At 37.1% G+C, this 25293-nt stretch overlaps 1 protein-coding gene across 8 annotated transcripts in view; it reads right to left on the reverse strand.

The window, feature by feature from the left end:
- Positions 1–25293, reverse strand: part of ZNF385B (zinc finger protein 385B) — a 374516-nt gene that overhangs the window by 197247 nt on the left and 151976 nt on the right. The gene's annotated exons all lie outside the window — the stretch shown is intronic.

Genomic DNA, 25293 nt, shown 5'->3' on the forward strand with positions numbered 1-25293 from the left:
CTTTGGCCTAATGTGACCTTTTTGTACCACCTGACTCTATCCCTTTCCAGCTGATTGGATCCAGTGGCTGATTGGATCCAGTGGTGATAACTGATTTAGGAATAGCTCATCATCAGAGACATGACTGGCGGCCTGCTTTGAAACAATGTGCCAATCAATACCTCAGGAACTGTGAACATGTGAAACCAGTGGAGTAAATGATGGAGAGTGCCAAGCTCTGACCAGGTTCACTGGGGGCCATGATGGGGAAGAAGGAAAGGTCACTAGAGCGAGAAGAACAGAGCATAAAGTGCTGAGATAGCAAGAGACCATGAAAGGTAGAGACTGACCCTGAGAAAAAAGGTGGTTCCCGATGGTTTTCCAGGTCACTGACACCAGTTTACACAAGTCCCAGCCAGGGGCAATTACTGACCTTGGATTTCCTGTGATTCACTCACAACAAACCTCTTCCTTCTCAAGTTAGCCTGAGACTATTTCTTGCAACCAAACAAATCCTGGTCAAGAGAAATCGCCTTTCATATATCTAGACCTAGTTTTCACCACAAGAAAAGAACAAAAGTCAGTCACAAGTGACAGTATTCAATTCCTCTTAGGTTTCTGAAGTATTACCCTACCCATAAGTCCATTTGGGGCACTAGTTACTATGCCATTAATATTAATGAAATGGTAGTATTTAATAAGTTAATTTCTATAGCCTTCTAAATATAAAATTATATGAGCGTCACAGAAGACCGTAGTACTGAATTAATCTTTTCCAGTTTTCAACCTCAAAATAGTTGTTAGTGATGCCCATATAATGACTTTAATTCTTCCCTTTACTCTAACCAAGGTATTGGAAAACAGGTGTCCAAGGAAACTACAGTAAATAGTAGTCTGCACTTTTGATTTGCCATGACCTGACATTCTCCTTTCTCAAAGTACTATTCGGCTACTTCTTCCAATGAATTTTGCTCGTATAATAGTATATTTATGAGGAGTTTCTCCTTTATTTCCATCTAATTAATCATTGATCCTATTCAAGTTGAATGAATCTTGTTTTTGTTTTGAGCAAAGGATTTGGTCAAAGCATTTTGCTCCACTTCTTCATCTAACCTCAGAGTTCCAGCAAACATTTTTTCTTTCTTTCTATACTTGTTTTGCTCCTGCTGATAGCGGGATCTACAAAGATTTATTGCTTCTACCTCATATGTCGGGGGAAAAAATAAGAAGAGTTTAATTCTTTGTAATGTAAAAGAAACATCATTTTCTGCCAATACAAAGTTGTAATTCTAAAGATTTATTAAAATAATAGAATAGATATTGTTCAGCAATGGCTTTGAGCCATCTGAATCACTTTACCCTGCCTGGGGTTGTCCAGCTAAAAGGCAAATAAATAATTTTGGACAGTTAAAAGAGGAAATATTGATATAATTAAAAAGCTAGAAAACAGAAGGAAAGATAAAAAGTATAGTAAAAAGAATGTCAAGGTTCATTCAAATATGTAAATGGCTGTGTGTTACAAAGCATGGAGACAACATAGAACTAAGAAGAGACCATGCTTAATAATAACAATATTAGCAACAAATGCTTGAGTGCCAAGTCCTGCTCTAAATGGTCTTTCTTTATTAACTATAATGATATATTATTACTCTTCTAATTTTACACATGAGGAAACCAAAAGCACAGAGACTATAAGTAACTTATCTGAGGTTACACAGTCGGGAAGTTGAGAAGTAAGGATTTGAAAACAGAAATTCTGGCCCTACAGTTAGGAACTATAGACTGTTTGCCCTCTCTGTAAATAACTTGAACAGTAGTTCTCAAATTGTCTGTACATTAGAACCATCTCAGGAGCACTTCAAAACATACCAACACCCAGGCTCTACTCCTAGAAACTCTGATTTCATGGTGTTAAGTGGGGCCTGTCATCAATATATGTAAAAAGGTCCCCAGATGATTCTAAAGTGTAAATAAGACCACTAGGCCCAGGTCACAGGGGTATTTAGTGGCCCACCCAGAAGCAGAATCCAGGTATCTTGACTTTTTGTTCTACATTACAGTGGCTCCCAACATCAACAAATTGAAAAAGAAAATGAAGACACAAATTTCTACTCTGGAGTGATAAATTTGAGTTTCCTAAACCAGAAAGCCTTAATTCACTGGGGGGCATGAAACACAAGGATGAAGTTTCTTTGCAGGTTAATAAAGCTAAGATGGATTCTCTATTTTCTGAAAAAGTTGTGTTAATGAGAAACTGATGAACATTTCTAAACTCCTTTCAAATACTGTAGCACTAATATGATTAGACACCAGAGGTCTCTGCTATATCATTTAAACTCTATATAATACAGAACCCTTCTGAGAAGCAACTGAAGACAAAATGTTCTAAAGAAGGGATGATGGTGGTGGTGTGGTGGTAAATGTTGAATGACCAGCTGTCTCCCAGGGGTTGGGGAGAGCCCTTATTAGTAGTGTTTACAAAGTCATAATGTAAATACCTTCACCATTGCCAATTCCAAGCTACCAATATGCCATTATTGAATGTGGAGTTGGGAAAAAATGTGCAGCAGCAGCATACCTTTGCATAGTATTTCCATGGCACAGATACAACAGCCATGAAAAAAACCTCAAGAGGATGGATAATAGTAAAATGTAATAACATAATTGAACATAAAGGATTTTGAATATTTATTACTTTTAAGTGCAATTCATTTAATATAAGTTCATATAATTTAATTTTAACAATGACTATTTAATAACTGGCAAAATTTCTGAAAATATAATGATCAGTTCAACACACCACTGAAGATGCATCCATTCAATCACAAAATTTTTTCTTGGAGAAGGGAAATATTTGATTAAATAACTTGAACAAGAATGGGTCAATTTTTGTGGCACATACAATCTAAAGAGCAGATAAACTTTCTTCATTAACCACTTCGGTATGAGCGTCGACTGTAGTCGATAGCTACAGATAAACGTGCACAGCGCACAGCGACTTCAGCCGACAGCTGTGATATGACGTTTCTAATTTTTCATTTATCAAAATAAAATTGTGAACATTTAAAAATAACGTAATGAAAACATATGTGTATATGTTACCTATTCTGAATTACATCACAAGTAAAGCTGCCTGTAAAGTAAAACAAGCTTTCAGGGCTTTAAAGCTTTCCTCATCACACAAGAGCAAAACAGACTCGTTGTCAATGCACAGCACAAACTATCATGCGGACTGTGAGTGCCAGCTGTGGGCAAGGTTTCGCGGCCAGTGAGTGCCCTATTGAAGTAGTTAATTTAGCTTCCTCAAAGATGAGAAGAGAGAACTAACTTAAAAATAGAGTTATTAGGCCGGGCGTGGTGGCTCACACCTGTAATCCTAGCACTTTGGGAGGCCGAGGCGGGCGGATTGCTCAAGGTCAGGAGTTCGAAACCAGCCTGAGCGAGACCCCGTCTCTACCAAAAATAGAAATAAATTAATTGACCAACTAAAAATATATATACAAAAAATTAGCCGGGCATGGTGGCGCATGCCTGTAGTCCCAGCTACTCGGGAGGCTGAGGCAGGAGGATTGCTGAGCCCCGGAGATTGAGGTTGCTGTGAGCTAGGCTGACGCCACGGCACTCACTCTAGCCTGGGCAACAAAGTGAGACTCTGCCTCAAAAAAAAAAAAATAGAGTTATTAATAAAAGAGAAGCAGAACTTAAACATTTGGACAATTCTCAGCCTATCCATATTGAGATGAGAAAGTATGGTCAAGAGAGAAACAAAGGGTATGGCCAAATGACTATCTGATAGGGAGATTAGTCATCAGCCATCACAACAGACCACAACTCAGAAGTCATCAGGGCTGCTACCCCCATCACAGGCCTAGAGTGGAAGGGCAGTGGGAGAGAGTATCAGGCAGAACAATTTCAAAGAAGATGCTGTTGGTATCCATGAAACTTCATAGTGAGTTGCCTCACCCTGTCTCAAGGCTCTCCTGCCTGCACTCTGCTCTCTGCACCACATCCTGCACTCCTCAGCTACCCCAGGTGTGGCTTTGGCTACCCCAGTGTGATATTCACCATACCTGGAAAAGAAATGGGGGTGTGGCTGCCTCTACCTGGATTTCAAAGGAAGCCCTGGGAAGCTGTAGGGACCAGGCAGAGAAAAGCCACCAGAGCAGGGCCACTGCAGACAGCCCCCACTAGGGCAATGACCAGCAGAGCTGGGGGCACAGGGCTGTTCCTGAGACCCTAGGCTGGTAGAGACACCAGAGACACCGAGTGAGAGTCCAGCTTGAGAGAGCCGCGAACACCCACTGTGAACTTGTGAGAGCTGCGACATGGTCTGTGCTAGCAAAACAGAGGGGGCAGGGCTGCCTGGAATGTTGGGGGTACAAGTTTTACTCCACTGTGTCCAGAAGGTCTCAGTTCCTACCCTCATGGAGTTTCTACCATAGTGAAGAAGACATATTATTGCTAGAGTAATAACCAAATAAATGTATTGCAATTGGGCAACCATGACATATTTTTCTTGACTGTAATCAACAAATAAACATTAGTTTTAAGACTCTTTTAAATAATATTTAATTTGTCAAAAGTCAAAGGACAATGGGTGATTTAATCTTATTGTAAATTCATTCCCCTTGTAAATATAACCCAAATTTCACATGGGAAATCTTCACTTGATATCGATTTCTATTGAATCCTTTTAAACTCATTATCAATTTTGCCAATATTTTAGAATGTCTAGGATTCTTTCATTGTAGTCCCAAATGACAAATTTATTAATTTCAGCAAATCTACCAAATTTTGGTTTTTTTTAACTACTTATAAATTTTAAAGCAATGCATACTGTATGGAATGTTTTAATAGATTTTTAAGATTTCTGCTTTTAATTGTGTTATAATAACTACATTTTAAGGAATTTTAAACTTGATTCTGATTCCAACTGCCTGCTAGATGGAGACAGAGTTCAGCACATGGGTGGGCTAGTCCCAGAGAGGGAAAATTGAATGGAGAGACAGGGCTTACAGGTAGGGAGAGAGCCTGTTAATCCCAAAGTCCAGGTATCCCAAGTACTGACTCCTAATAGCTCTCATAGCTCCCTAAAGCCCTAGTCAACCCATACAAAACTAATTGTAGGCAACTCTATAAATAGTAAAAATAAAATCAAGGTTTTTAAAAATCTGTATATACTAGCTGATCCTTGAACAATGCAGGGGTTAGGGCACTAATCCTCATGCACTAAAAAATCTGTGTATAACTTTCAACTCTCTCAGCACTTAACTAATAGCCTACCATTGACTGGAAGCCTTACTGAAACATAAACAGTTAACACACATTTCATATGTTATATGTATTATATACTGTATTCTTACAATTAAAATAAGGTAGAGAAAAGAAAATGTTTTAAGAAAATCACAAGGAAGAGAAAATACATTTACTATTCATTAAGTGGAAGTCATCATAAAGGTCTTCATCCTCATCATCTTCATATTGAGTAGGCTGAGCAAAAGGAGGAAGAAGAGGGGCTGGTCCTGCTGTCTCAGGGGTGGCAGAAGCAGAAGAAAATTCACATATAAGTGGACTTGTGCAGTTTAAACCCATGTTGTTCAAAGCTCAACTATTTTGGTGACTTAGTTCGATAATTTGGTCTCTTGATGAAGTAGTTTTTAGATCACTGATTTTATCCAATTGACCTAGAATTACCTGTAATGTGTCAATCTGATTTGTTCCTACATCATCAGATAAGAATATCTTAGCAGCTTGCGGCTGGAGCCAGAACTAAAAGGTGAATGTGAGTTGAGCAGGTGAGCAGAGAGGGGTGGAGCAAGGCAAGAGTAGGAGGGAGAAGGGCAGGTATAACTGCCAAGAGAAAGTGGGATGAGGTGAAGCCAAGGAGTACGTGGGTCCAACTAGGATGAATACTGTAGGGTACTTTAAGAAGTTTTATCTTTGTACTAAGTCACTGGAAAGTACTGCCAGTGTTTTTAAGGGGAGTAACATGATGAGATTTGGGTTTTGAAAAGGTCATTCAGGCTACATTATGGAGAATGAGCTGGAGAGCAGCTGGGGGACAAGCAGGACAATGAGCTGGAGAGCAGCTGGGGGACAAGTAGGACAAGCCTACAAGAAGCTATTGCAATCATTTGCTGAGAGAAGACAGCCTGGACCAGGGCAAGAGTGAAGGAGATGGAGCAGTAGACAGATTACAGTGGACAGTGGTTCTCGACTGGGGGTGATTTTGTCCCTCAGGGGCCATGTGGCAATGCCTGAAGACATTTTTTGTTGTCAAAACCATGTAAGAAGTGACTGGCAACTAATGGGTAGAGGCCAGGGATGCTGATAAACATTCCATAAAGTATAGAACATCCCCAATAACAAACAATTATGACACCCAAGATGCTAATAGTGCTGAGGTTGAAAAACCATGGAATAGAAAAATACTTAGTGAGTAACATGGGCTTAATGCCAGCAATTAAGTTTTAGTATAAGGCCATATTTATTAAAATAAAATGCAATGCACACAAGAAAAACACTACAAGTCTCAGGAACTACTTTAGGAACCACAACAAAATTTAAGTGACCAGTTGCAAATCAAAGCAGTCATTAAATACATATGTATAGTTATGAAAATGCTTAGAAGGGTTGGGAGCTGCAAACTGCATTCCCAGCTTGACAGAAATACACAGCAACTAAATCTAGCATTGTCTGCAAAAGAGACATGCACTCGCTCCAGCAACAGTCAGCAGGATCTAAATTTAGTTTATAGTCTTAGTGCATTAAAATAGCATCAGGAAGCTCAGGAAGTCTAAAACCATCACACTCCAAGTTTCTGTCTATACTGTTAATAGCTACTTGCCAAGATCTCTGTTGCCCGTGTGATTATAGCCTATTAAAAAAAAATGTCCTCTGCAAAGTCTTCCCAAGATACAGGAAGTGGAATTAAAGGAATGATTCTAGAGAAAATAATTGGCAACACAAATGTCACAATGTTGGTATTCATAAGGAATATATCTTAACTTGTAAAAAGAAAGAAGTTTTGTGAGAAGCTTTATGAGGCTTCTTTATTGTTTACTATAAAAGTTAAAATGCTTTCTCTCTGAGTTCCAGTGTTCAATGGTAAATTAGAAAAGCAAATAAACATTTTTATTTGAAAAGAAAATCTACTAATTGCCTATAATGTTACTTGGGTAAAAGTTGAAATGGGAAAGCAAAGAACCAAGCCCATGACTGAAAATGGGAAAAGATTAAGATCGTGCCTCAATGCCTTCATTTCTCTGTTTAATCTCTCTTCTATTCAAACAAACAAAAATCAGGCAGACTAACCTGAAGAGAATCATTATTTTCCCCTCATTTCACAAGATCTTTCTTCTAAAACACAGTTGGAGATTTTAAAAAGAATTGCTTTATTTTCTGAAATTTTAGTTCAAGATGTATTCCCTCAAGTGTTCTCAATACTTGCAATTGTTGCATTCTGCAATCATCTAACAGATACATAACAATGGAAGCATGAATTTAGAAAGAGTTCAGAATTAATCTCCTTTAAGCAAGGATGATGAATTTTTTTTTCTATCAAGGGGCCACAAACCAAAAAGAAAAAAAAGTAGTGACCTCATAAAGTCATATTGAATAACGTTGGATTTTCCTTTAACAGAAATATTTGTGATTCCTTCCACTCAGGATCAGGTTATTTTCCCTGTGTTAAGATTTATGAGATACAAAATATATCTGCTCCAGTTAATCTGTCTCCTCACACTTGTCCTACACTCCTTGTGCCTACGTGTCTGTGCCTATGACTTTGGCAGAGCACTCACAGTCTCTCAATATATTTTCATCCCTTCTTTATAAATAGATCACTAATCTTTAGCTTGGTACATAGCTACCTGGAATAAAGTCTACATTTCCCAGCCTCTCTTGTAGCCAGGAGTGGCCATATGACAAAGTTCAGGCCATGCAGGATTTCCAGGTACTATATTTCCTAAAAAGAGAGGAAGTGCCCGTGTTTCTTTCTTGTTGCCTGGGATGTAGTTATAACGACTGGTGCCCGAGAAGCCACGTAGGACATTGAGGTGAGAGCTGTGTGCCTGAGGATGCCAAAGCAAAAGAAAATAAAAACCTGGCTCCCTGACAACATGGAGTATCACATCAGGCATGGATGACTGACAAAATAGGTTTAGGTAAAGAAGAAATACATTTCTATTTTGCTCAAGCAATTGTTATTTTGGATTTTCCGTCAGTACAGGTGACCCTAATCCAATTTCTAAGCAGTATTAATGGAGTTCAGGTTGTGTGTTTTTTTGGAACTCTCTCAACTTCCCATTCTTACAGAAATTTATCTCTACATTGAACTAGGACTTGCTATCTACACATTCCCACATGATTTTGAGCTTTTACAATATCATATATAAAAATTTATCAATTTGAATTTATCCTATGTCCCCACAATGAGATTATAAATTCCTTCAGGTAAGAAATTGTGTTTTCTACCTCTTGCATTCTCAATGCTTTGTAAATGTTAGATACTCACATATCTGTCAGTAGTTTAATATATAGAAGGAACTGCAGTCAGGTGTCACATAATGACATTTCAATCAATGATAGATCACATATACAATTGTGGTCCCATAAGATTATCATAACATATTTTTACTGTGCTTTTTTCCATGTTTTCCATGTTTAGATATGGCTAAATACACAAACTGTCTATAGTATGTAGTACAGGTGTGTAGCCTAGGAGCTATAGGCTATACCTATTGCTGTATAACACTAGCAACCTAGAAGCTAGCTATACCATCTAGGTTTGTGCAACTACACTCCATGATGTTTGCAGGACAAAATCTCCTAAAACCTCATTTCTAAGCAATGTATGACTGTAACTTTGTTTCAAGCAAGTAGAAGATACTTATAGTCTGGCAGATTCAGCAAGAAGACTGAGTTCCTTAATCTCTGTCAGCACTTGTGAGAAACTGTCCTAAATCAACCCTGGCTCATAGATATATCCTTGGATCTGGTTTCTTGCATTCCATGGACCCAGGAAACAGCCTCAGATGGCAATCATTCTGTGCTTCTATTAAAATTCTAAGTACTCTTCAATTTCATTTCTTATTGACAGTTATTATTATTACTATTATTTTAGCAAAGAACAATAGCAATTTGAAGATATTCTTATCCTGTAGGCCCACGGGAGTTACAATGTCAGGCTGAGTCACCTCTCAGCCCCAAAGATTTCTACCCAGTTAGGTCTTCCCAAGTGCTGCTCAAGGTTTATCAATTGATTTTGAATTCCTGAGTCTTGACAATCTTAAATAAATGGAATGTGTATATTTCTTATTTATGCTTTTGATTGCCCTATCAAGCCTGATTACTGATTTCTCTCCATTTTGTCTTAATTTTGTTTGAAACCTATGACTTCAAAGTGACTATAGTTTTGACTACAAATAGATCTGGATGTTAAGAAATGGCTCCACCTTCTTTTTCATTTCCTTTATTTTTAAAGATAAGCTTTTTACTTTGGAAAAATTTTAGATTTATCTCATTTACTTTTGATAATAAATTTATGCTTATTTCAGGAATGCAAAATTGGTTAAACATTCTAAAATCAATCTAATTTTTACCATTTCAACAGAATAAAGAAGAAAAATCATGCAACCATATCAATAAATGTAGAAAAGGCATTTTAAAAAATGAAATAGTCATTCTTTACAAAAAAATCTTAGTAAACTATAAGTAAAATGGAACTTCCTTAATTTGAAAAAGTGTTTCTCAATAGATAAATTATGGTGTATTTGCAATATAAAATACTATTCAGTAATAAAGATGACTCAAGTATAGCGATATAAAACATTTCTAAAGAAGAATAATAAAAAAAATTCTATGATTCCATTTATAGAAAATTTAAAAACAGGCAACACTACACTATAATGTTAGAAGTCAGGATAATGATTATCTTTGGGAAAGAGGGTTGTGGTTATTGGTTTACAACAGAGCAAAACAGGTCTTTTGGTTGCTGATAATGTTTTATTTCTTGACCTGGGTTTTAGTTCTTAAGTGTATTAACTTTGTTATAATTCATTAAGGCAAACGCTATGACTTATAAACTTTTCTGAGCTATGTTATACTTCAATATAAAGTTCATTTGAAATATTCTTCTTCATGACTTTTATCCAGTTTCCTTCCACCTTTCCTGTTTTTCACTTTAGAGTGTTAAATAGTAAAACCTAAAATCTTGAGGCTGTGAGATAAAACATATTACTGTAATTATTAAAAGTAGTAAGTCATGTTACAATATATAGCAGTTCACAAAATTTCATTTCCTTTATCTCAATACACATAATAACCCTGTGAGAGATAAGCAGCACTAAAGTTGTGTTTTAAATATAGATATATAAACTGAGACTCACAAGTGGTCAAGTTTAGTTCCCCAAGCTCACACATCCAGAAGGTGGCAGAGTTCAGTCTAACACTTCAATTCCTTATCCCTAGATTGTTGCTCTTTCTCTCATACATGTAGCCATTTAAAATAATATATAACCTGAATAAATCTATGATTTGAATGACTGGGTTTTTTTTTTTAATTTAATTCTGACTAGACTCATTGTAAGTCTTCCAAACTGGCACTGCAATTTTTCTCCTAAGCCTCTTTGTTTTTAAAACTAAATGTATTTACGCAGGTCAATAACAGAAGGACGACATTTTCCATTTATTTTTATTTTCTTCACATTAAATATATGCATGAAAAATGTTTCATAACTTTTTAAATATAGCACTAAATTTCAAATGTGGGTAGGATTCTGTTTTGGGTGCTCTTTTAAACTTAAACTATAGTAACATAACTAAACTGTTTAGGAACCTTATGTTCTGAAGTTCTTTAGTTGATTTTCCTAGTCTTAAGAAAAGGAAGAATTGTCAGTTTCCTTCCTAGTGGCTATACAATAAGAAATATGAAAGAAAAAGAAATATTTTAGATTATGGTTAGAGAAATAGGTTAGAATACTTTGGTAATAAAATAATTTTATGACTATGATCACTCTGTATAGCTTAAATACTCTTTGATCACAATAGAATATAGCTCTAACTTCTACCAAGTATTTTAAAATTGCATACCTTTGATCACAATGGGTCCCAGGAAAATGGGTTCATGTACCTCAAATGACATCTTCTACACTATTAGAAGATAATAATTCAGAGATTTGCAAAACTGATAATGTGGGTACCAGTCTCATCTGTGGGGGATGGTTGCAGTTTCCATTGGTGATAGTAGTGTGTGTTGGTAGAGACTTTATGTCGAAAGCCTGGCAAGAAGCATCAACAGTCTACGATGGGCATTCCCATCATACATGTTCTGTAACTCAATGTATGGGAATTATTCAAAGAAAACAACTAATGACCCACCTACAATCTTGTAAGATTTGCCTATGAGGATATTTGCTATAAGGAGTATTTATAATAGTAAAAAACTTACTGTAGCATAAATGTCACATAACAAAAATTAAATTACCTTTGGCACATTCATAAAAGGAGATACTTTACAGCCATTAAAAACAATACTGTAAGTTGGGAATTGTTGAGAGATAGTACTTGGCTGAGCAAATCAATCATATTCAAATCCCGTCCTCTACCAGTCACTTTTCACCTGTAATGCTATCGAAGGTCACCCATGTGACAGGGTCAAGCAATGAAAAATACATTATACTGAGGCTCCCATAACTTTCAACACATGACAACAGAAACTGTTCTTGCTGACACCTTTTCCCCGCATCAGTGGGACCTGCTTTTCCTTATTGCAGTGTTCCACTTCCCCACCCTACCACCTTTTGTGACCCTACCCCCTTCCAGCAGGTCCAAGGTGCAATATTTGAATTTCTGTTCTGCTTTATTTGATGGTCTTTCCCTCTATTTCCACATTCAGGGAAAACAGGATTTGCTGGGTCTGTGTCCTTCTCCCAGCTTCTTTCCATTTCCCACTGTTCTTGTTATAACTAAGAAGTAAATACCCTTTTATTTTTAAAACTGATCTTTTTTATCCCTTCTTTCTCATCTCTTATGTTCTGATTCCAAAACCCTAGCAACAGTTTCCTTGTTCATTAACCACACTCTGAAGCCTTTTTGCCTTCTAACTGTGGTTTAATGCTGTCTCTAAACAATCTTTTATACTACAGTTTAGACTGATTATGGTACAGGCCTGTATAATCTTTTTCTTAGTCCTTGGGTTTGTGATCATTTCACTGAGTTTTGATTCCTCCTGAATCCATGAAGGAAATGTTCCCCTTACCCCCACTTCCAACCTAATTGAGATCTCATATGCTATCTTTAAAAAAAATTAACTCTGTTTCCCTATGAGGTTGAATCAGTATTTTGGGTTTCTGAAGTTCATAGCTGAGATCAGAGCTCATGTACTATAAGCTAAAGGTCCCCAGTCAGGAAGTACAGTCATCCCTAAAGCAGTGGGGAGCAGCTGGCTGGTAGAGGAATGGCCCAGTTATGCAGCATCCCAGCTTCCTTCTCTGTCTCTGTATATAAATGTCTTTTAATGGCATAATACAAAGAAACAGTGGCAAATAATCAAGTGGGACAAAAAGTACCTACCAAATAGTAGGTACAAAACCATCTCTTTGTGTTTAAAGAACAATGTCCCCCACAGCCACACATGGAATTAAGATGAGACACACTGGTGGCTAATGGTAGCTATCTCTGAGTGGTGGAAAGTGCACAGTGGGGTGGTTGTTGGGGTTTAATTTCTCTTATATTTTCATGTCTATTATCTATGAAGTGTTTTACAACAACAAACTTGTGTTGCTTTTTATCATTAGAGAACATTAATGTTCATTTCTTTTTCTAAACATGAAATTGGATGCTTTATCTTGAACACCTTGAACACACCATGTTAAGGATGTACATTTATTTTTTCTGTTTTCAATTTTTCCTGATTCCCCAATTTCATCATCTTTTGGTACCATTCTCATATGACATTCCCTTATTTTTTACTTTAAAATAAGAAATCTTATAGATTTAAAGAAGAATGGTTTTTTCACATGTCTTGAGTATGGACATTAGAACCTTCTAATAATAATAATAATGATGATGAGCACATATTATCTAGTTTTCAAGACCCGGGTTTGAAAACTCCCATTTATACTTACAATATGCTAGGAGGAATCTCCTTTAGCAAATCAAAATCATGAAAGATGTCAGTGACTATTTCTAACCACTCTAAATGTGTGTTCCAAATAACCTTTATGTTCAGATTGGAAATAATTTCTGGACACATTTGTACTCAGAGTTTAGTTTGTTGGTGGACCATAGTTGCAGAGTGGCTTCCACTTTACCCTGTTCAGGGTAAGCAATTATATCTTCACTCTCCGCTCAGCAGCAACAAAGAACAAGAAACACTACCTTATAAACAAAACAGGAAAGCTTTAGGTTACTTAAACTCACCTTCTAAGCTTGTTCCACTTTAAGAGGCAAAATAAAATATTCATGCACTACCATTATGTGGTTTAGCAAAGAGGAGGGCATTTCCTCTTACTTATATTAATCCATGATTTTCCATTGTCTCATACCAAGTCAATAATTTACACTCACAACTACCTTATTTATGAATGAGGGAGACAGACAAAATAAGGGTTGTGCAAACTATGCTTGTCAAATAACATTAGAACCCACAAGTGAGACAATTAATCAATCTTCCTGACAACATAACAAATACACTGAATCACATTTCCAACATTCACTGGCACTTTAAAGACAAAACTCTGCCTAGTTCATCCACAGAATAACCTATTTTCACAAAGGATATTCAAAGATGCCCAAGGTAACCTACCCTCCCTGAGGATTTAGGAAACCTAAACAAATATTGAATGCAAGTTTATTTTTCTGAATTAAAATTTTAAGGACTTTAAGTGAAACAGCAATACTAAAAGTAATTTAACATTTTAAAGATAATTCAAAGTGCTTAACTCATTTAATATAATTATCTCTTAACATTGTTATATAGTCTGTATTTTCCTAGTGCTCTTTAGAAAGGACAAAATATCCTTCCTTATACCGTAATTTTCCCCTTGTCTATATCTAATTGAAGAGCTTTCTATCAGGAAACTTGAAAAATGGATAATTACTACTTTAGGGCCTTTCTTCAACTATGAACTTGGGAATTAGAGTTTCTGGCCTTGCATAATGAAAAGTGGCTGAATTAAATTTTCTTCATCTAACAAGTATCACTTTTTTTTTTCTTTTGGTAAAAAGTTTCTTACAGAAGCTCTCTTAATAGCCACTGGCAAAGCACATAATTCTACTACTGAAACAATGAGATCTATTTTCCAGATCATCAATCTTCATTCTCCAGACAGATACAATTGTTTGAAGAGTTGCAATTACATTATCCCTTGATGCTTCTTCAGCCTCCACATTTGACTGATTCCACAGTTAACAATTAAAAGGCCAAAGAATTGAGGATTAATTTTTATCTCTAATAATAAAAAGTTCACTGCATTGAATTTCTTGGTATCAGCATCATTGCCCTCCTAATTAAAAGTACAATACTTATATAATCTTGCAGAAGGAGAAATGGAAGTCTATACCCATTCATGGACTATAGGTATAGTAACTGCAATCATGTTGACTGTATGGACAGCACAATTTTTTTTCAGCACTTTATATTTAATGTAAGCAGATTAGATTCTCTAATATAATACAAATATTGGCAGACAATTTTTTGCATGATATTTTCATTGAATATATTATTTTATTTATTTTTTTTATTTCAGGAAAATATTAGAGTACAAACATTTTTGTTACATTTTATATCACTGCCTCTCCTTAGCAAGGATTAGAGGTATGCCCCTCCCTTCCACAATGCTCACTGCATCCCTCAAATGTGGGTCTACCCCACCAACCCGCGAATCCCTGGTGAACACCACCACCATTTGAGCACCGTCAGAGGCAGAAGAGTAAAGAATGCATAATGAGTGATATGTGCACCATCTGGGGGATGGTCATGCTGGAAACTCAGACTTGTGGGGAGAGGGGGGAAAGGGCATTTATTGAAACCTTAAAATCTATACCCCCATAATATGCTGAAATTAAAAATAAAATAAAATAAAATAAAATAGAAATCTAAAAGCGATTAAATGAAAAAAAAAAAAAGAATGTGAATGACTGGCTGACAGATAGAACAATGCTTTGTGTGTACAATTTATGATAGCTTTCCTTGATTCCCCCAAACCAGGGTTCCCTCAATCTCCTTGCTCCTAAAATCAGGAAAGAAAAAATACACCAAACGCTCTATGAAATAGTGTCAGAAATCACCTAAAAATAATACTATTTATATTTTAACATTAAAAATTATCTTCATATGGTAAAAACTAAATGGCATGGCTTTCATCTAACAAAAGGGATTTAATAGGGATTGCATTGAATCTGGAGATCACTTTGGGTAGTATAGACATTTTAACAATATTGAGTCTGCCGACCCACAAGAGCATTGTATGGATTTCCATTTGTTTACGTCCTCTGCTATTTCCTTCCTCAGTGTTTCATAGTTCTCCCTGTAGAGGTCTTTTACATGCTTAGTTAAGTATATTCCTAGGTACTTTATTTTCTTTGTTGCTATTGTGAAGGGTATTGAGTCTTTGATTTGGTTTTCAATTTGACTGTTATTGGCGTAAAGGAATGCTTCTGATTTGTGTGTATTGATTTAGTATTCTGAGACTCTACTAAATTCATTTATCAATTCCAGGAGTCTCTTGGTTGAATCCTTGGGATTTTCCCTATCATATCATCAGCAAAGAGTTTGATTTCTTCTGCCCCATTTGGATGCCTTTAATTCCACTCTCATGTGTGATTGCAATAGGCAGGACTTCCAGCACTATGTTGAATAGAAGTGGAGATAGTGGGCAACCTTGCCTGGTTCCAGTTCTAAGTGGGAATGCTTTCAATTTTTTCCCATTCAGTATGATGTTGGCTGTAGGTCTGTCATATATGGCTTGTATCACTTTTAGGTATGCCCCTTCTATGCTTATTTTGTTAAGTGGGAAAAAAACTCTATATAGCAAAAGCTATTCTAGGCAATAAAACAAAATGGGAGGTATCAATTTGCCAGATTTTAAACTATACTACAAGGCTGTAGTAATTAAATCAGCTTGGTAATAGCGCAAAAATAGGGACATAATAGCGCAAAAATAGGGACATTAACCAGTGGAACAGAACAGAGAACCCAGATATAAAACCATCCTGATATAGCCAACTAATCTTTGACAAAGCAGAAAAAAACATACACTGGAGAAAAGAATCCTTATTCAATAAATGGTGCTGGGAAAACTGGATAGCCACATGTAGAAGACTGAAGCAGGATCCACACCTTTCACCTCTAACAAAAATCAACTCACGCTGGGTAACAGACTTAAACCTAAGGTATGAAACTATTAGAATTCTAGAGGAAAACATTGGAATACTCTTCTAGACATTGGTCTAGGCAAAGAATTTATGAAGAAGACCCTAAAGGCAATCACAGCAACAATAAAAATAAATAAATGGGACCTGATCAAACTAAAAAGCTTCTGCACAGCCAAAGAAACTTTCAAGAGAGCAAACAGACAACCCACAGAATGGAAGAGAATTTTTGCAAGCTACACATCTGATAAGAGGCTGATAACCAGAATCTATTTAGAACTCAGGAAAATTAGCAAGAAAAAAAAATCAAACAACCCTATCAAAAAGTGAGAAAAAGGACATGAACAGAAACTTTTCAAAAGAAGACAGAATAATGGCCAACAAATATATGAAAAAATGCTCAACATCTCTAATCATCAGGGAAATGCAAATCAAAACTGCAATGAGATATTACTTATCTCCAGTGAGAATGGCCTTTATCAAAAAGTCCCAAAATAATAAATGTTGGTGTGGATGTGGAGAGATAGGAACACTCCTACACTGCTGGTGGGACTGCTAACTAGTTCAACCTCTGTGGAAAGCAATATGGAGATACCTTAAAGCGATACAAATGGATCTACCATTTGATCCAGCAATCTCACTACTGGGCATCTACCCAAAAGAACAAAAGACACTCTATAAAAAAGACACCTGCACTCGAATGTTTATAGCAGCACAGTTCACAATTGCAAAGTTGTGGAAACAACCCAAGTGCCCATCAATACATGAGTGGATTAATAAAATGTGGTATAGGTATGCCATGGAGTACTATGCAGCTTTAAGAAACAATGGTGACATAGCACTTCTTGTATTTTCCTGGCTAGAGCTTGAACTGATTCTACTAAGTGAAGTATCCCAAGAATGGAAAAACAAGCACCACATGTACTCACCAGCAAATTGGTATTAACAGACCAACACCAAAGTGGACATATAGGAATAACATTTATCAGGTGTCGGGCAGGTGGGAGGGGGGAGAAGGAGATGGGTATATACATACATAATGAGTGAGATGTGCACCATCTGGGGGATGATCAGGCTTAAAGCTCTGATTTGAGGGAGGAGAGGGGCAAGGGTAATATACATAACCTTAACATTTGTACCCCCATAATACGCTGAAATAAAAATAAATAAATAAAAAATAACAAAAGGGAAATTTTATTTAGAAATAGACATCTTGGAAAATTACCTGAAGCCAATGGCACAGTTGATCTGTGGATTCCTGTGAATCATTTCACAGCTTTTTTCTGCGTGTCAATTCTCTCTTAAGGAAAGTGACTGGTCAAGCCAAAATCTGTATTATTTTATCAAATGTCTCTATATTTTATGCATTTCAGAATTTGTAGGCTAATTTCAGTATCAGGAGTCATCATCCACAAAAATCTCATAGCTATATTTTCAACTGGATGCAGTATGCTTCCTCACCCTCTACTCTGATGTTCTTTGGCATAATTGAGAGCTGTCAAGAATACCCATGGGTGCTTGAGTGGAGTCCAGTACTAAATGGGAGCCAATCATGAAGGAAATAATCCAAATTATTGGTAAATTCTGCTGGGGGAAGATGACTAGTACTACATTATCTTTAAGGAATACTACTGTGAACCGTCAATGTCATCCAAATCTGAGAATGAGCTAACTAATAAACATCAACTTCAGGAACCTGCATGTTGAAATCTGGTTTTTGGTTCCAGGTTCACAGAGTCACCTGCTATTTGGTATTCTCTTAGGTCATGTTATGAACCTCAGATTCCTCTGTTTCAAAATCATGGGATGACTCCAGCATCACTAACTGACCTCCCTTACTTCAAGCCGTATCTCAGTAGGTCCTGCCATGTTGATTCTCACTCACTTCTTACAAATAACCCCCCTGTTGAATTATCCACTTGATAAATAAGAAGCTACTATATTAATATTACCACTATTTCCTAGTATATAGTGTTATAAAGCAGGCATTATGGGAGTATTGAGCAGTGATTTAGAGAACAGATCTGCAGTTAGATGGAACAGAGTTCAAGTTGTGGCTGTGAGGCACACTAGCTATGTGGCCAAACAGTGTCAAAATCTCTCTGAACCTCAGTATCCTTGTCCATAGAGTGGTTGTAACAATACTACTACCTCATTGGGTTTACACAAAAATTTAAAATGAGACATGCATGATAGCTAGCACAAGGACTGGTGAAAGTACCTGTTCAACTATTAGGCATTGCTATATTAATGCCTATTATGAATATAGTAATATTGCTATTATTACTGAAAAGGGCACATACTTTAGAATCATAATTAGTTCAAATTATAGCTCTGTATTTCAACTTCTCTTCATGTATAAAGTGGTGCTGGTACCACCTACCTTACAGATTTGATATGAACATTAGAGAGGCCTTTCTCTTCCTCTATTTACTAACAAGGGCTCTGACTCTACCAGCTCAATTTCTTTCTCTTCTCTGACCTCCTAAGGGTTTTGATGCCCAGCAAGCTCTCTAGGACTTTTGTGGTCTAGAAATGAAAGAAAAGAAGAAGAGTACACAGAAGGGAGATATATAGGTTAGAGGTAGGGGAGGGGTTTAGGAAAGATAAGAGAGAAGATGCCTGAGGAATTGAGGGAAGTACATAGAAGGGGAAAGGAACTTCCTGAAATACTGCTTTATTTTATACATCCTTTTCAGAACATTCAAGGAGAGCATATTAAAACTTTTATTTAAAAGATAAAAGAAAAGCCTCTCATTGTTGAACTATGTTCTTTGAGTGCCAGTGCTCTGCGGCTGTGTCAAATATGTCCTGGATACTACTGGGTAATAAATATTGGGGGCTGATGGACTTCCACCGACCCAAGGACAGAAATGCCATAGGACACTTAACATCCACTCTCTTAGCATTTTTCAAGAAGATAATACATTGTTATTAACTATAGTCACTATTTTGTACAATAGATCTCTTGAACTTCTTCTGCCTCTCTAACTAAAATGTTGTATCCTTTGATCAACACTTCTGCAGCCTCTCACCTGTTGCTCCAGCCCCTGGTAACCACGATAAATACGTACATTTTTATCTTTCACTTAAAAAAAGACTGGGTTTTAAAACATATTATTTAATAGTTCCAAATTCTTGCATTTATTCTAATAATTAAGCTACAAAGATATGCTGAATATTAGTGTGTGAAAAGAAAACTGTCCCTGGGCTTTTGAGTGATGAAAAGATGCATATGTTATTGCCTCTGCAAGATGATTATGTCAATAATTATACTTCAGTGCATAATAAAATAAATATAATTAATAAACAAAAGAAATGCTATAGGAAATCAGTACTTCTGTGGGGACAATGGGTGGCCATTGGAGGGAAACACCTTTAGGACCCTAACACTCTGGAATATCTTGAGGCAGATAAACAATCTTCCCATGGTGTGACAGGGAAGAAAGTCTTCACAGGGCCAATCCAAGAACCAAGGAATCAGGTGACCAGGGAGGGGCTTCTTAGTGAGAACTTCCCCACAGTATGCACCCCTCTACAGCCCTGGAAACAGAGCTGGGAAGCACCAGGAGCTCTGCAGAAACTGAGCCCAGCACCAGGGTAACAGCACCTCAATGAAGGCAGGAGCACTAACAGACCCAGTGCAGAGCAGGGCATGGAGGGACAACTGCAGGAGACAGAACTTAGGGGAGAAAAAGAAGGGACCATGGAAAACAAGAGTGCAGGAAAAGGGAAAGTAAGTTTACTGGGCTACGTAATCATGGCAGTGAAGCCCTATGCAATGGATATTTTCCATTTGCCCTTCTAGATCCAGTATCCCCATTCTCCACCCTGCTCTGTGCCTGGGGGACTGATGTTTGTGGACTAACTCAGGGATCCCTTGCACTCTGGCTTCTGGTTGAGTTTAATGTCTTTTGCCACTAGCAAAAGACTGTACTGTAAGAAGAGTTATGAAGGGATGTGTGTATTTGTTTCTTTGCTTTTACCTCAGACTTTGGTTTTATACCTTCCTGATGGCAAAAAAAATTGGCTGTATCCTTTATAGAAGACAGCAGCTCCTTACCTGTTGGTCATCCCTTTCCTATAGCCTTAGCTCTCTTTGTCTTCTAGAAACTGCTCCTTTCTCTTGTGCCTTCAGAGTCTATGGACAATTGCTGATTCTAGCTGTTGCTAGTTTCTGGTCCTTCACTCTCTCCCACTGGTTCTCTTATTCCTGCCCGTACCTTTGAAAATATTCCCTTCATTAAACTCTCTTTGTTTGCTCTACTTGAGTATAACATCTGCTACCTGCCTAGATGCCAACTGATAGACCCACATAAGATGATAACTGCACAATGAGGAACTGCAGAGGAAGTATGCCACCTTCCTGAAGAAGACAGAGGAGGAAAAAAATATATATATATGAGAACTGAGACACTGGACCGATGACCTTGGCTTAGAGGATGTTTAATATCTTCATGCAAATGCAAAGCTAAATTCATGGTAGTAAGATCCATTTGTGCAATCGTCCCTTGTTCTACGTGGGAACTGGTGCCAGGACCACCTGCATGCACCCAAATCCTGGCACACTCAAGTCTTGTAGTTGACCCTGTGGAACTGCTTAGAAGAAAAGTCATCCCTCCCTATATGTGGGTTTTTCATCCCATGAATACCGTATTTTCCATCCACATTTGGTTGAAAAAAGCCATGAGTAAGTGGACCCATGCAGTTCAAGCTCATGTTGTTCAAAGGTCAACTGTAATCATGCTCAATGATGATTTTTTTTTGTAAACTAAGGCAGTATTATATTTTGCAGGATCCTATTATTCTAAGAATGAGTTGATATGCAGTGTTGCACAATAGAAAGAAACTTAGGTTCAAATCTCATTTTTACACTTACTGTGTCAAGTCACCTCATTTTTCTATGCCTCAATTTTCTCATCTGAAAAATGAGGTCAACAACATCTTCTTCACAGGATTCCCATGAGATTAAATGAAATACTGCTGGATGCGTGCTTGCTTATGGTAAATCCTTAACAAATGGCAGTGGTACTAGTTATTCTTGCACTTCCTCAAGTCCTTTTCTGCCACAAGTCTCAGTTTAAGAATTCTAACAAGATTGTGATTTTATCAAGGGTGCTTAAATCTGGGTGAACCCAATCAGGTCCCTCAGCACTGATTTAGATCTAGATAAAGATGAAGATAACTCTGATCAACTCCACCTGCACCCACCTTGCTGGCAGGGAGGCTGTGTTGAGACTCAAGCAATCAGTACCTCTGCCATATTTCCCTCTGGTGAATAATGAGCTTGGAAGTGTGCATTTTTTTCAGAAATATATTCCAAATCACATCAATTTGTACTACATGCCACACTTTGAATCCTCAAGTTATTAAGCAGTTAAAGTCCTAAGAATTATTCTTGATATTCTAATAAGCTAGTGACACAGGACTCTCATACCCTCACATGACACAAAAATTCACTTTCAAAAATCTTATCTATTCTTTGTACCATTTTTGCCATACTGAACATTCTTGGGATGTTTGTTCAAGATTTGCTCCGCTGAAAAAAAATGAAGTATCAGCCACAGAGAAAATTCTTATGAACAAATATCTAAATGTCAGTTCTGTTGTTTAGTATGTTAAGCATCCTACATGACACAATACATTTAATGTTACCATGCCTTCATTCACTCATTCAATAAATGTATACTGAGTGCTATGCACTGATCTAGATTCTGGGGAAACTCCAGAAAACAAAAATACACAGAAATTCACATGCTGATGGAGTTAGCATTCTAAATACAAGGTTAATAGCAACTCAAGAAATGTGTTTTCCTCATGTCTCCTATATCTCTACTTACTAAAAAGCATGGACTTTTCAATGAGTCTAGTGTTGCCAGATAAAATGTTAAGATGTTAAATTAAGTGTGAATTTCAGATCAACAACAAATTCTTTTTTAGAATAAGTATGTCATAAATATTGTGCTTGGCTGGAGGTATTTACTGGACATATTTATAATAAAAATTATATTTGTTTATCTGAAACTCAAATTTGACTTGGGGACTCCTTTTTTTCATGAGCTATATCTGATAGTGATCAAGGGGTCACTGCTCTGCTCTACACTTGCTGAGTGACTTTGTGCATATAATTTAGTTTTTCTAGACCTCAGTTTGCTCATACATAAAATAAGCAATCTGGTCCCAGAGACATTTAAGGTCTGTTACAGCTCCATGGTTCCAGTTCTCCCCTAAGCAAGAGATCTTGTCACCACATGCATCCTGTGCTTCTTCTCCATTCCCTGCATGGACTTCAAAACTGGCTGTCTGTTACTGCTTCAATTTCCTCTTCCCTTCATATCATTTGGTGATCATCTTGAGCTGACCACCAGTCCAATGTTGGTTGACTCCCCCAAGGCTACCAGATTAATGCTAAATGCTCTATATTTGAGTAGCACTTTACATTTCACAAAGTGCTTTCACATACATCTCTGCATTCTGATACGTCAATTTCTCTCCTATCTTTCTTTCAAAAACCTGCTTCTGAAGCTGTCTTTTATGCTATTCTGCAAATATTGTTTCTCATCTACCTCTTTAAACATTAGCACCCTTATGAGTGGCCACATCTGCTCTCATCTGTGAAGATTTTCCAGGGATCCTGTCTCCTATCAATCATCCATAGTTAGTGCCTCTCTCTGTCCTCGATGGAGCTTCCTCTTTGCTCCTTCTGTCCACAGGAGCAAGTATTTGCCTCCCCCCAGGACAGACCCTGTTCTTTTACCTTACAATTCTAGTACCCCGAGGGGCCCACTGCAAACCTGGACCACACAGACCCTGGCTACTCACTGTGATCCCTGCACCGGCAGCATCAAGCTCCTGGAAGCTTATTAGAAAAATACAGTCTTGCACTCCAACCAAGAGCTGTTAAATCAGAACTTGCCTTTTAAGTTTGAGAAGCACTGTTTTAGAACACCTCTAGTCAGGCACCATTTTTCCATATTTTCTAGGAGATCGGAAGTGGACAATTTTGTCCATATTTATTAGAGCATCCCAAGAGTATTGGCTCCTAACTTTGTTTCTACCAACAGCCACCCACAGGATAACACACACTCCTTTAAAGAAGTGAAGCTCACCTCTTTTCATGATCCTCATCCCATCCACCCCACACACCACTCCTTTTTCAGTCCACACTTCTAGTATCAGGTAGGGTGCTGAATGACTGCAGTGAGGAGGGGGCAGAATACGGCCACCGTTCTCAATGTCTGTAACACTGTTCCTTCCCTAAGTATATGAACAATATGGAATATGAATTATGATCTTCCACTCCTTCCTGGCTGCCTAATATAACCAAATAAATTGACCCCTTTTGAAAATGGATAGAATAATGCAATAATGAATTATTTCTGATACTGAAATGCTTAATGAATAATTTAAAAGCACTTTATAATTCCAACTTGAAAACTAATAAAGAACTTGAAAACTAATAAAAATAATCCAGAGTTTCATTGGCTACATTTTTTGCATTTGTGTTCTGCTCTACAGAGCTGTTCCTGAAACTGATAAACATGTAACATCATTCAAAATACTTTTTATGAAATAATCATGGGTACAAAAAGATTGGCAGAACAAAGAAAGCAATAACTGCCTGTCGTGGTAAATAGATATTTGGTCCCTATGTCTCCTTCAGCCCCAACGGACAAAGCCAAGCAAATGCAAAGTAACCACATTTTTGTCTGAGTGTAATATTAACCTCTGGATAATAAGACATCAAAAGATAGAAAAAGAATTCTGCTATATACTGATTCCATAAATAACACAAGTTTGCAATCAGAAATAAAAACACATTGCCAGGCCGGGCGCTGTGGCTCACGCCTGTAATCCTAGCTCTTGGGAGGCCGAGGCGGGCGGATTGCTCAAGGTCAGGAGTTCAAAACCAGCCTGAGCAAGAGCGAGACCCCGTCTCTACTATAAATAGAAAGAAATTAATTGGCCAACTGATATATATATAAAAATTAGCCGGGCATGGTGGCGCATGCCTGTAGTCCCAGCTACTCGGGAGGCTGAGGCAGTAGGATTGCTGAGCCCCGGAGTTTGAGGTTGCTGTGAGCTAGGCTGACGCCACGGCACTCACTCTAGCCTGGGCAACAAAGTGAGACTCTGTCTCAAAAAAAAAAAAAAAAACACATTGCCATTTTTCCTACAATCAGAGAAATGTTATCAAAAGTATAAGTTACCCAATTATATATAAAGCCAAAAAATACCAACACAATGATTAGTGGACTCATTTACATTCAGATATAGAAGTTTATCTATTTTAATACTATATTCAAGGATGAAAACTTAAAGAAATATACATTATTATTAGGAGAGATAAATGCAGAAAAATTTCTAAAAGATTTAAATTAATTATTATTATTAAATTAGATATAGGAGTTTACCACATATCATTGTCAACTCATAACTAAGCTGACCCAATAGCCAGATAGGTATTTTATGAGGTCCAAAGTTCACTACTGTACTTCATTCAAAAGAATTATACAGTTAGATATCCTTAGAATTATACAGTTGATATCCTTAGAAGTGGTAGAGAAATGACAAGTCTACAGCCAGACTACAGAGACTTTAGAATAGCCCCCAGTTCAGCTACTTTAACACTTTTTTTTTTTCTGGACCATGGATTAGAATTACTGAAGTAACTATAAATATTAGTCACTAATTCCAGCAAGTTATGAAATTCACTTGTAAAAAAAAAATATATATATATATATACATACATAAATTCTTCAAGAGAAAATACAAAACTGCCCATGAACTGACATTTCAAAGTTAATAGACCCCTTACTGAGCATGTTGACATATAGCCATACTGTTTCAGCAGCAGGAATTGAATAAAACATTCTAGGAATGAAAAAAGAGACTTGACTTCAAGGCTTTAAAGTATAGTTGAAAGCTTTTGAAAGAAGA

This window comes from Microcebus murinus, chromosome 8, assembly GCF_040939455.1.
Source record: "Microcebus murinus isolate Inina chromosome 8, M.murinus_Inina_mat1.0, whole genome shotgun sequence".
Classification (NCBI taxonomy): domain Eukaryota; kingdom Metazoa; phylum Chordata; class Mammalia; order Primates; family Cheirogaleidae; genus Microcebus; species Microcebus murinus.